Below are 13578 nucleotides of genomic sequence, written 5' to 3'. Positions count from 1 at the left end.
AATAGAAAAAAAAACTCAAAAATTGGGTTGCGAATAGTTATACACACTTCATCAAATATATATATTATTGCATAAACAAAAAAACACAAAAATATATATTTAAAGGAGAGGGAGGGGTAAAAGTTTTCCTTTCTACCACTTTAGTTTAGAGTCAGTTATCACAGGTCCTTTCTTTATGCATCCAATGTAAGTCAGTGAATGGCTTCTCTCTTTAGCCAAAAGAGTTGCAAGTCGATCTGTTGGAATTGAGAAAATGGTATTAATAGTAAAAGACCAGCGATAGTGAAATTACTGAACAACGACGAAAATATTAGTCGCCAAAAGTACTATTTGGCATTTAGTTGCCAATAAGTAATATTTATTGACTAAAATATTTTAGTACTGGTATCTTGAACCAACGCCAACAAATTTGAATTTTAGTCGCCAAAAAATGTACTTTTGGTGACTACGATTTGTTTAGTTGCCAAAAATGGTCTCCAAAGGTGCGATTTCTTGTAATGTAAGCACATAAGTAGATGAGGAGCAAGAACAAACCCAACACTAAGTACACCCAAATATAAACAAGACCTATTTACAGAATAAACCATGTACATCCCACATGGAAGGCCAAAATTAGGTCCAGGAAATACATATAGTATCACAATAACTATTACAAACATAATAACAAAGTAAATGTTCCAACTGTATAAACACCATCACGACGCATCCACAACAACATCAAGCCAGCAGTAGCAACCAGAATCAAGAAACAGCAAGCAACCACCAACCAACAACACAGCAAGCAGCTACCCCTTCCTTCAAAACAGTAACAAAAATAGCAGCAGCAGCATCTAGAATCTTAGCAGACAACAATTGAGACAATATCCACCAAATCAGATAGCTTGCTCTACGCCATCATTCAGTCAAATGATCCTAAAAATAGCCAAGTAATCAACAAATCAATAGGACAATTCAACAATAGCTAACACAAACTAAGCTCACATGATATTGACTATCATAACTCAACCCTCAGATAACACTCAAACTGAGCAACAAATAGCAGTTAAATACAAAGAAATAACAAACTATTCAGACAATGTCTGACTCAATCACTTTACCCACAACGACTAACTCTGCTAAATTAGACTAGCTAAAAACCTGCACCAATAAAACAGTCACCCAGATATAGGGGCTCACCAAACTCAACCCTCATGAGCACAAATAATCCCTCCTCACACACAGTCCTAATATAGGAGCTCACCATCACTAAACCTACCATCCCTAATAACCTGCATTAACAAACTATGAGAGACAAAGAATAATATTGCTCCATTCACTCAACCCACAACCTCACCCTCTCACACAATATTTATGGGATAGCCTCACATCACTCAACCCACACATCAACAAATTGGCCAGCTCTCCACCTAGAACTACCTGAAAACTAACAGCAAGACTAGAAATAGTGGCAGGCAAAAACCTGCCCGTGATATTAACAGCGAACCCAAGCGGTATATCCTTCCATGTGATATAAGTATGACATTTCCCATACAAAATAAGTATTGCATTTCCCATATTCCGTGCATAATTCACGTCATCAACCCCATTATTGACAACAAAACAATTACAAGACAAGATAAGCCAAAAGCCAGAACTATATAATAAGCCACAACTTAAACAATGTAGACTAATCCAAGTGAAAACACCACCTGAAGATAATGTGTGAAGATAATTACCAATGTTGGTTGTTCCTAATGTCCTAATTTTTCCCATGTTCCACAACCCCTTCCATAGCCTTGTCTCTTGGGTCTCTTACTATATACTCTCTATATATCTTGCGCTGCTGCACGTACGACTCCCTCGCCGGCTTCTGTAGAAGCTGGCTGCGCACCAATGGGTGCAATACAATCATTTGATACCACCTCCGACAAACCTTCACATACGGCACTAAGCTGTGAAACGCCATCATCCGCTGCATTATTGTCATGGTCTATTGCTCGGCATCGCCCTCGGCCTCTACTTACACCACGACGGCTGCCACAACTTCTACCCCTACCTGTCCCTCTGGTAGGTGCATGGACTAGGCCCTTCCCCTCCCCGTCAATGTGAAAGTCATGGGTAATGAGTGGATCAACATAGTCGGTGAAGGTTATATGTGGTGTAGGAGATGATGGTAGGGTAGGAGATGATGGAACTGTGAAAGGGTCAGGTGCGGTTAATGTTGACACAGAGGGAATCATAGTAGACAGACATGTAGTAGACAGTGGTGCTAAGGGAGTCACCGGGGTACCAACCGCTGTCCTATATGGGGGTGGTGACTAGGAAGGGTCCAATATATGGCCATGGTGTGTGGAAGTATGTTTAGACATTAGAAGATCTACCTCAGGGGCAAACTGGGATGTGTAATTGGTACATTCAGGTGGGGAAGTTTGTCGTGTATGCATTGCTATAGATGGACCATGAGGGGACAGACCCATGGAAGGCCCCTCATTAAAGTGTTCCATATTGAAATTGTCCAATTGATGTGCATGACGTGGGGTAGGATGCGGTGGAGGCATTGATGTCGATGGCTCAGTGGATGGCATATTCGGGTGCAACATTGATGTCGCTGTAATATCTACTCCCATATAAGGATCCTCGCCAAAGTGGCCGAAATTTAGTCGGCCACGTCGGTGTGCCTGTTGCAAACCATCGTACAATAACTCCCGTATCTCGGCAATGGCCTCCAATCCCTCTTTACCATCACGTGTAATATGGGCAGCGTCTACCATGTGATATGCCCTCACAACTCTACAAACCTGTAATGTAATAGTAGTTGTGTTATGTAACCATCAATGCCAAATAACAAACATACACAAACTTAAGCAAATATTGTTTTGGAGAATATAAAAAACTTACCAATCCCTCTAAACTACCCCCGATGCCTTGGTATCCGAAGGCAACAATGTCACTTGGATTACTGAGTACTAAACGTGTATGACGGCGAAACCATAACATATATGGGTCCGAAGATGTAAGCACTTCATTGCTCTTTTCAGCATGGACAATGGTGTTGCGTCGGTTGTTCCACTCACCAATAAATGTTTGGTATTTCTTTGCCCAATTAATGGCCATTTTGCCATGTCTATCTCTAAAATGCATAGCCAAGTGGGTGTCAAAGCGATTAGGCACACTCTGAACTCGTCCAAATTGTCTAAGCACCCGGTCGGGGAGATGCCAGTCAATGATATCGAAGCATATAAGTGGCACTCGTGCCATCCATATGTCTCGACCAACGGTATAATATGATGGGAAGCTGGTTATGATGTCATCATCCGTCCCGTAAGGCTCCTATATGAACTACAATAACAATGCAATAATTTAGAGATCTATCCGTATAGCGGAGGTCAACAAACACAAAAATGGGTAAATTGACATGAACAAATTACAAACCTCCCCCTCTATCATGTGGTCGAACTGGTCCCGAAAGATGACACTGACATTAGTCGATATCACCTCATGGCTGAAGGGAACTCTCCACCTGCAAGCTCACGGGCCAGGTGGTAACAGCTGGTCACCCTCCCCTATGGCACGCTCGCTAGCAGCAATGTTCAACTTTCAACTCGGGGCGATCCTGCTCAATCTCTCCCACGCCCAAACCTACAATGAATGATGCCATTATTAATTTATTACACTAGGCACTTTAGAAAACATGGCAATTGAGAATATGAGATAAAACTACAAGTCATTGCAACTCACTTGTAACAGCACAAGTGGGCCAGCTATCTCCTTTGTATTAGCCTTCGTCGCTCGACACAACATCTTATACAAACATGCCAATGTGGCACCACCCCAGCTATACTCCTGGATATGGTCAAAGTCTCTATGTAGTGGCAAAAACATCATCTTCACTATATTTTGTGACTTATTGGGGATGAGCACCCCCCCAATAAGCCACAAAAGATAGGCTCGAGCGTAATGATGAACCGTCTAATCGGATGCATCATGTGGAAGGTGACGGAAATGCTCAGATATCCATTTCAACTTAAGTGATGATCCTATGAAGTCTTGTTGTGTAGGTGCTGCTCCTAACAACTCTACACATAGTGCTATCAAATCATCCAACTTATTTCCTGGGTCTTTTCCAGTGACTGCGCGTTCGTCAACCTGTAGGCCAAATAGAATAGACACATCTTGTAATGTGACCATGGACTCTCCAACAGGAAAATGAAATGTGCGCGTCTTTATGCGCCACCTTTCTACGAGAGTTGTAACGAGATTGTGGTCCAATTGAATAGGTTCAATCTGGTACACCCCATAGAACCCCGCACGGAGTAGGAAACGCAGGACTCTATGGTCCAAGGCGGTGTCCCATATGTCCGAATCAGATCGTCGGCATTTCAATTTCGGCTAATCTTTTGCCTGCACAAGACAACGTTGTGTGTAAGAGACATAATGCTTTTACATACACATTTGATTACTGAAATGACAATTGAATTTTCATAATGAACCCATCTTCTATTAACTGAAACAGTGGGTGAGATAACCAACATTTTAGTGGTGCATAGTGCGTAAGTGTCATGACACAGATTTGCAGTGTCATGACATAGAAATGAAAGGCTCCATCAAAACTAATATAAGTTTTAGAATGTTTGGTACACCTGTTAACGAAGTTGGGTTGTACCCTTCACTGTAGACTGCAATGGGGGTTTATGTGGTTTTCAATTAAATTAGAAGGGCGTAAAATATAAATAAGCCGTCATTTCATCATTGAGATAAGAATTAAATAAGTTGGGGATCAAATGAATACGATGAAATATTACAGACCAATATAACATATAATGAATATATTTTGAAGAGTTTAAAGTCCTTTATTTTGAAATGAAAAATGTCGCTCGAACTATATTAATGCAAGTTGTTGTAGTATGAAATAAGTTAAAAGTTATTCAAGTAAACGAACAAGCTAAAATAGTCACTTTGTCAATAATTGAAATTGTTTGTGTTCTTATTTTATGTAATTTTTAGGACAATAAAAATATAAAATAAGAAATCGCTGGCAAGTAAAAGATTATGTTATTCAGAATTGGCAAAACGCTTCACTGATGAACCACTGTTGAATTGTTAGATATTCTTAAAGTATCACATGATATTATTTATGTGATACTTTTGAAAAATAAGAAATCATAACATATTAAGTGAATTATTTATTATTTCTTAATTATTTAACAAAAGTGAATCAACATATTTTTTTTTCCTAGAGTACTACATAATTAGCCAGCTAGCAAGGATAATTATGGAGTCATCCAAGAGTATCATGTGGTGTTATTTATTTAATGTTCCCAACTACTTACGTGATGAAAATTTTTACAAGAAATAATGTTGACTCACTTTATTAACTAGGTAGAAGACAAGGAATAAACAACTGGGGCTTCGTTTGGCATGGCAAAAAGACAAAATAGTCTAAAAAGCCAATAAGACAAAATGTTACATGTAAACAATATTCATTTCATTTTTTCTTTTACAAAAGCCAAAAAGCCTATCCCAAGTGAGGCTTTTTAGCCCTAAAAAGCCAAAAAGTCAACCCACATCCCAAACGAATCCCTTCATATATTTATTTGGTACAGTTTATTGTAAGTTAAAGGTTAGTAATAAAAAAGAAGCCGAAAGCATTATTTCTCTAACATTATGGTAATTAACTTTTTCAACTTATTTAAAAATAAAAGTTGCACCAACATGCCAATACGCAACTCTGAAATTATAATTAAAAAAAAAATCTACAAACAATTCATCTAAATTATACTGAAAATCGTCTCATAAAAATTGAAATAAGTCAATGTGGGTTAATAGTGTGAAAACAGTTCCTACTATGAATTCCAAAAACCAGTGGGTGGTTCCCGCTGTTACAACACTTGACTATTTTTGAAAGGGCAAAATCCACCTATTTTTAAAAATTTTTATTGAAATTTATCAATTGAAATAATGTTCTTCAAGTAAGGAAGTAGACAGATCTAGTTTTCCACACTTCGATGGTACTATGAGTCGCAAAAATTGGATTATTTAATAAATTTTTGAGTAGGTAATGGGTGATGAACTAGGACTTCTGATTTGATGATTATATAGTATTATTTTGTGATATAAGATTATGAATTCAACCTCTATAAAAAAGAATTTTGTTTGTGATATTTATTTCTTCTTTTATTTTAGGAATTGTATTTAAAAGTTGTTTATTTCATCCTAAGCGTGAACTTGGGGTAATTGTTAAACTTGATAATTATCAACTTTTTAACCAATTTTTTTTTTTCTTGGTTAAGCTAGCTGTCCATTTAATATAATCTTCTCCGTTCTCTCTCAATGGACTAACATTTACACTTGGGGAAATTTGTTTAAACCATTGAAATGTCCAAATAGGATGATCCATGGACTAACATTTACAGTTTCATGTTATATTATGTAACAACTACAGTGTTTGTGTAGTATTCAAATATCGATTATAAGTAAATAATTCATACCGACTGACGCCATATCGTATCGGCTCAATGCTGATGAATCAATAATGGGATCTCCTCTGGTAAATGAGTCATAGACCTACACAAGTTTTCATATATGAAATCGATATCCAATAACAAGAAGTTTGACAATAGTACATGCATATGCTGACAAAATTAGAATACGACCTGACAGTATATCACAGGTATACAAACGGCAACAAGTTAGGGAAAACAAAAAGAAAGGGTTGCATGAAATGAAAAAGTAAAAATAATATCACGGAAGTGTGTTCTTCCACAGTAACCCCTAATATCAATTATCGGTACCATTTCATATCCTCTGCGTGTCTACAAATAGCAGTACCCCAACTACGATCATTTTCCAACCCATCTCAATAATTATTTACAACCCATATATTTATTTTTATTTTGTTGTATACAAGAAATGTCTTTGAGGGGTGTAGGCAGTTCACGCCAACGAAGGCTGCACAAAGTGTGACTACTACCTCCATTTAGTTATGACTACATGACCGAAAAATACTCTAGCCCAAAGGATTATTACGCTGGTATTCGGGTAGAATGGGCATTCAGGGTAACGGAGCAGGAGGGCTTGTTTAATGATCTATGTAACTTAGGGGCACCGGTACCTCATCGTCGTTCATTGAGCATGCCTAGAAGAAATGTGGGTGACTATGAAGAAGCAGTTAGCAGAATTTAAAAAGAGAACAACAGAATGTTGCTGCGGAGATGTCGCCATTTCATGCTTGAACTAGCAACTGAAGTGGCGGAAGCAAGCAACAGAGAATTGACTATAACCGAGCGCAATCATGTCTTACACAATGAAAAATATCTTTCTGACTACTACATGTTAGATGAGGAATGACAAATCAAACAAGTGTTGTTGTGTAATTACCCTCACACTATCCTAACCATACTTATATGCATTCATGTGATCTTGTCTTGTGAACTTGCATTTCGAGTCTTGTCCTTGTTCGTTTAAGTGTTTAGCATGTTTTGTACCTTGCTTGGTGTGAGTTTAGCCGAGGTCGTTTTCCGTCTAGGATTACCCTGGAACCACCTTGTTTGACCTCCACCTTCGCCCTGACATATTGGCCAAGATGTCATTATCTAGGCCGAGGTGTTCATCACCAAGGCCGAGGTGTGAATTATCTAGGCCGAGATGTTATCTTTGCACCTAAGTGATCTTGTTCCGGAGTGGTATGACCTAGACCGAGGTGTGGCACATCTAGGCCAAGGTGTGGCACAGCTTAGTCAAGTGTTGTCCTTCCTAGCCGAGGTCATTATTCCCTACTTGCCGATGTCTTGCTTTTAGCCGAGATCATTACCTACTGGAGTGCCCATGCCGTCTTTCTTGTTGAACACACTTGTCATGGTCTTGTCTTGTCACTCAACCACCTTTCTGTGTAGCACCAACCAGCCGCTGCCACGTGCCTCTGTAGAGGGTTAAGTCAGCCAGCAGACCCAAAAATGTATCATTTTGCTATATGTCTTTGTTTGTGAGAAGAGGTTTAGAGTGAGAGAGTGGGCTTCGAGCTTGATTCCTAGAGATCAAACCGTTAGATTCGCGTATTGAGGTTAGATTCTTGATTTACCCTTGTCGTTCTTATTGATCATCTAGCTGCATTGCATGATCGAACCCGTTTTGCATGTCATGCATCGATTTAAAGTTGGTTTTAGAAAGAGAAAATGGTGTTCATGTGTTCTTGAAAGAAAGGTCTTGTTTGATCTGAAAGTTTGCATTAAGTTTCATGTTTTTGTGTTCGTTCTCACTAGATCCTTGAATATGGGTACCCAGGTCCATGTTTTTGAACTCATAGCATAAAATCTCAGATTTTGTAATAGCAAATCACGATCTTTGCATTCATCTTCCTCATGTTCATGTTCTTCATGTTCTTCAAGAAAGGGAAACCCAGATTTTTCCCGACTTCATTCCTTTGAATGTGACCATCGAGGCCACACCTCGGCCAGGGGATGTGGAACCTCGGCCTAGACTTGGTAGTTGCCCAGCATGTTTTCCCGAGATCATCTGCATGCGTGTGAAACTTGTTTGAAAGTGCATTCAACAGACTTTGCCATGTGGTTGTAGGATTTGGACTTGCCTTGACCACGACGTTGAAGAACTAAGTGAGTGGTATTTTTAATAAAGCTATGCTATAACGCTTTGATAAAGTCTTGTTTCGCTTTGTTTTGGAAAGTATTTGTAAGCATGAATGGTTATTCCCAATCGAAAAATATATTTATATATATCTTGTTTTGATGACATTCTTGGAAGTCCCTACGTGCTAAGGGACTATAAGCACTTGTAGCACAAAGTTTGGAAGTCCGTACGTGCTAAGGGACTATAAGCACTTGTAGCACAAAGTTTGGAAGTCCGTACGTGCTAGGGGACTCTAAGCATTAGTAGCACAAGTCCTTAGTGTTCGGGGACTATAATGCAACGACACCATTTAATTGAGGTATCTCCCTTGTCTTGCCTTGTCTTGTCTTGTTTGCCACTGACGATTTACCGCGTGGGTTTTGTTTGCCGAGATGTCATCACTTGTATTATAATGATATTAGTAAGCATCCTTTGAAACTTGGCAGATTTGCTAGATGGACTTGGTCCATCCTTTGACTTGCACTAATTATGTTATGTATTGTTTGATAAAGATCTTGAATACCAGTCATGCAAACCCCTTTATTTCTTATACTATTCACTGAGTATCCAAGCTCACCCTCTATATATATATATATATATATGTAGGTGATGAGCAGGAAGCTGGTGACGCCTAGGTGTGACTCGCAAGCTTGTTTTGGGTTTTTGGTTATGTCGGCCTAACTTGTATTCATGTCGGCAGTCTTGAAAATTATGCTTCTCGGCTTATAATGCTTGTAATTTACACATGTCGGCTGAAGAAGCCTTTTGATCAAGATGTAAAATGTATTTTGTACTTTATTGTATTTGTATTCAAGTTGTAATATTATGTAAAGTTGTATGCCATTCCATGTAACTTACGCACTGCTCTTATGGACCACTTGTATTTTTAAATTATTGCTTCCGCACTTGTGAGCCCCATATATATATTATACTCTGGTTGTGTGTGAATTTTGAAAGTTGGCCTCCGGTAATCTCGGATTACTGGCCATCACGGCACCAAACTATTAGGGGCGGTTTGGGGTCGTGACATGTTGTTCAATATGTGTGTATGTCGTACCGAGTCTATTTTCAACATATGTAACCTAGGAGTTCAGTATGTGTGACTCTTTTATGTTGTTGGTGTGTATCGGGTCTATGTTGTGTAATCGTCCACTGCATTGTTGTTATTCAACTACGTTATTAACCGTCCATTGCACTATGTGTTACTATTTTATGAAGCTTAAGTTTATGAAAAGTGTACATTTATGTACACTCACCTATAAACATGGCCTACAACATTTGTATTTGCATTGGTAACTTGTGGCTAGCCATTACAATGTATCTTATCTCTTATCATCATACATCCAACCAAGTTCAGTCATTATCATCATTATGAATGGGGGATGCCAATGTCAGGTTGGTATATTATTTCCGAAAGAATGTTCCATAATCAATTTCAGGGAAGCAAAAAAAAATTGTTTACATTAAAGGGACCAAACGAATGCGATCAGCTGGACAACCACATTTTATTTGAAAGTATAGACCCATTTAATTTGTCAATTATGGATGTAAATCATAAAATAAAATGCTAAACATTAACAAGGGCCATTGGAAGGGGCATCTGCTATATGTTGATCTTGACAATTATTGCATTTTAAAAATGTTGTGCATTTTTAGTGAAACCATTACACAAGTCATAATTTCACATTCTAAACTCTCTTTTTATTGATAACTTGTGCATACGCATTACAAAGCCATTACAAGAGAAATTGTTCCGCCAGACATCGAAACAGTTTCATTCATTATCATCATCATCTGACATCTCAATGTCAAATTGATACATAGCATCCATGCTCCAACTGAAATATTGTTGCGCATCATCCATTAAGCCATCTTCAGCACGCTCATTCGCTGTCTTCCAAAGTTCAGACCTTTGCAAACGTTGGGTGATGCGATTAACTTCATCGTGAATACGATGCAATGCCCTTTGCAACAACTGTGGAGTGTCAATTGGCATATGCATGGCTAGTCGTCGAGGAAATTTAATATGAACTTCACAACATAGCTCAATGAGAACGGTTGCTCGTGTTATGCGAAATTTTCACTCAGCTCTCATGGTGTTGACGGTGTGATGTGAGTAACGCAAATTTGGATTTGATGGGTATTGAAATTCATCTCCGTCTGCAACCCAATGGCGACCCATTGTCGAATATAGATCAACCACCGTATATGTCATGATGATATCTCTCCATTTTTGTGTAAACATGTAGGTTTGCTAGGGTGTGATACTTATAACGATGATTGGGAATAGTAGTTCCAACATGCAGAACACATAAAATGGAGATGGACACGATTACTCATGTCTGTGTGTTTAGAGTAAAGAGCGTTATCATGTCAGCCTTTATGACATGAAAAAACGTGCTTTCACTTTTGTAGACATGCCCGAACGTCCCGGCTCTGCGCGCGAATTGGCGTGAAATTCATTAGCTACTCCAGTTCGGACTTAATGTCACGGTTCTGAATCTAATCTCACAAAGTGCAATGTGAGACCGATAAATCACCAAGGAGTTCAAATCTGGCAAATCGTTTTAGAAAATTGATTTTTATAAAGAAGTGCCAAACATGGACTGCTTTGCCAGATACAGAGTCACCACCTAAATGTTTTATTTTGAGAAATTTAGGAAACCCTGACTCGTTGCCTAAGGCCACGTGTCCGTCATCACCAAAGTTGCCTCGGCTCGAGAACTTGGGTACGAGAGGGGAAGGTCATGCAATGAGCACTCCCGCTCGCCCGATCAAAGATCAGCCTTTACTAGCATGATATTTTGTTTTTGAAAACACATGCGTTCTTATTTCGGTTATTAGCCTCGAATTACTATGTGATGCGCACAACACACAATTATAGACTAGATCGCCTAAGTTGGAATAAAACATCTCATGTTTTTTTGAAAATGGTTTGAAGGTACTACTCGCAAGTAGGCTAAGACGTGGATTTGCTACCCTCAAGTAGGCTTTGAAAACATGATTTGCCACTCTCAAGTGGGCTTAAAACTCGCATTTCGATGAATTGTTCCAATTCAAGTAATCCAACCTTCACCCACAGGCATTCAAGCAGTTAAACACATGCAGCTAGCCTCATGGCAAGCATGCTAAACATGGCAACACTCACACTCATGCAAGATGCTAGAGCATAAAAGCTTACCTAGTACTCCGAGCCAAAACAATAGCAAGTTAGTAATCAATGCATGATCCTAGCTATGTTAAGATGGCTAATGCAACACATGCAAAATGCAACTAGAAATAGGCTCGGCTATTCTAAAATGGCATATGAGATGCAACTTGATAATCATGTATTCAAGTAGGAATTGAAATACAATGCAATTAGTATGATGCGCCGAAACTGGTGCATGCAAGACAAATGAATGAATGCAAACATGTAAGCATAAAGATGCTAATCAAAACATGACTTAGAACTAACCATCGTAGGCGGTTAAGTAAAAGGGAGAAAGACGTGGAGTTGAAAGACATTCAAACACGCACGCATACTTATTACAAAATTTGCCCTCTTGACGGAGGGTCTGAATAAATAATACAAACCAACTAATTAATCAACTACCCTAGCTAATTAATTATTACAAAACTCTTAACTAATTAAGCAAATTAATTAAGTTACAAAAACAGTTAAATATGCCTCGAGAAGAGGGACATATGCATGTTCGGTCGGCTTCGCTCAGAAATCCGTTGCCATGCCTCATGTTGCCTCTGTTTACACTGTTTTGCACCTCTGAAAACTGTGAAAATCTCTGTGATGCTTTTGGACCACTTCATGAACACTGTGGAGGCCATCGGCCAAGGAAAAATGGTCACCGACCACTTTTTAGTCCATCGGCCAAATATTGTTAGCCGATCGGCACTAAAGATAGCCGATCGGCCATCTTTTCCTACAAATTGCTCTTGTTACTGCAGCAGAGGACAAACAAGGGCATGACAATACATTTGTAAGAAAATGTTGTGCAACTACACCCCTTATCATGTTTGGGACTCAAAGGAGTGTAGTGTTTGACTCTCGAGCCATTAATCACGCATTTCGATGCATGATGGCCAAAGAGGCCGAATTGCACAAATCAATGTGGAATGAATGCACAAAACACATGAATGCCTTGCACTCTATCATGTTGGATCAGGAGTGTCGGCGACCGAGGATTGAGGCACATTTCGTCACTTCAAGTACGAAACGTCCCTCGGTCCTCGTGTTTGGTTTGACACCCCAAACCAAACACAATGCAATGCATGCAATATGGAAAAGCTATGCAATGCAACATAAGCATGCCAAATGCAATATGACTCAAACATGCACACAAAGCTAAGGTAACAAGCATGCCAAATGCAGTGCAACCTAAACAAGAATATGTCAAAATACAAATTTGCAAGCATGCAAAATGCATTCTAAACATACAAACATGCATGGCATGCAAGGATAGGCAGGCATGCAACAACATGCAACATGTCAAGCATGCGACAACATGCAAAGATGGACTTAAACCAAAATGGGCAGACCTCAGCCATGCCCACATCAGTGGCCAAAATGCTAAGAAATGATGGAATGAAATACAAAATAAGCATGCATGCCAATTGGCCTATCACTTAGACATGAGGACACAACTCTCAAACATGAGCAAGAAGTGACAAACAGGAGAGCATGGCAATAAAGTAAGCTTTGAAATCATGTGAGGAATGATGCCAAACCACCCAAACAAGACAAGCATAGCATATTAAGAGGCTCAAAGCTCAAGGTTAGCAAAGGGACTTAAACCATGGCCATGCAAGGCAAGCCCCAAAGAGCCAAGAGCAACCAAAATAGTCCCAAGGTAGGTCAATACAAGACCAAAAGCAAGCTTGAACCTAGCCAACACAAGCTAGAACAAAGCACCAAAGGCATGAAGCATGCAAGGCTAACAAAGGGGTGTTACACTACACCTATTACAACCAAACATGGCA

The 13578-nt window shown here is 39.2% G+C and overlaps 1 long non-coding RNA gene across 1 annotated transcript in view; it reads right to left on the bottom strand.

Annotated features, from left to right (window-relative positions):
• Positions 1-515: 515 nt before the first annotated feature.
• Positions 516-13578, bottom strand: part of LOC145822645 (uncharacterized) — a 39397-nt gene continuing 26334 nt past the window's right edge. Inside the window, exons 2-3 of the long non-coding RNA XR_014364251.1 lie at positions 6468-6543; positions 516-912 (exon numbers count right to left, since the gene is read on the bottom strand). This is a non-coding gene — a long non-coding RNA (uncharacterized LOC145822645). The remainder of the gene's footprint in view (positions 913-6467; positions 6544-13578) is intronic.

The sequence above is a fragment of the Camellia sinensis genome, chromosome 3 (genome assembly GCF_055761805.1).
Source record: "Camellia sinensis isolate YWXY chromosome 3, ASM5576180v1, whole genome shotgun sequence".
In the NCBI taxonomy this organism is placed as follows: Eukaryota; Viridiplantae; Streptophyta; class Magnoliopsida; order Ericales; family Theaceae; genus Camellia; species Camellia sinensis.
This window is presented reverse-complemented; position numbering and strand designations above follow the sequence as displayed.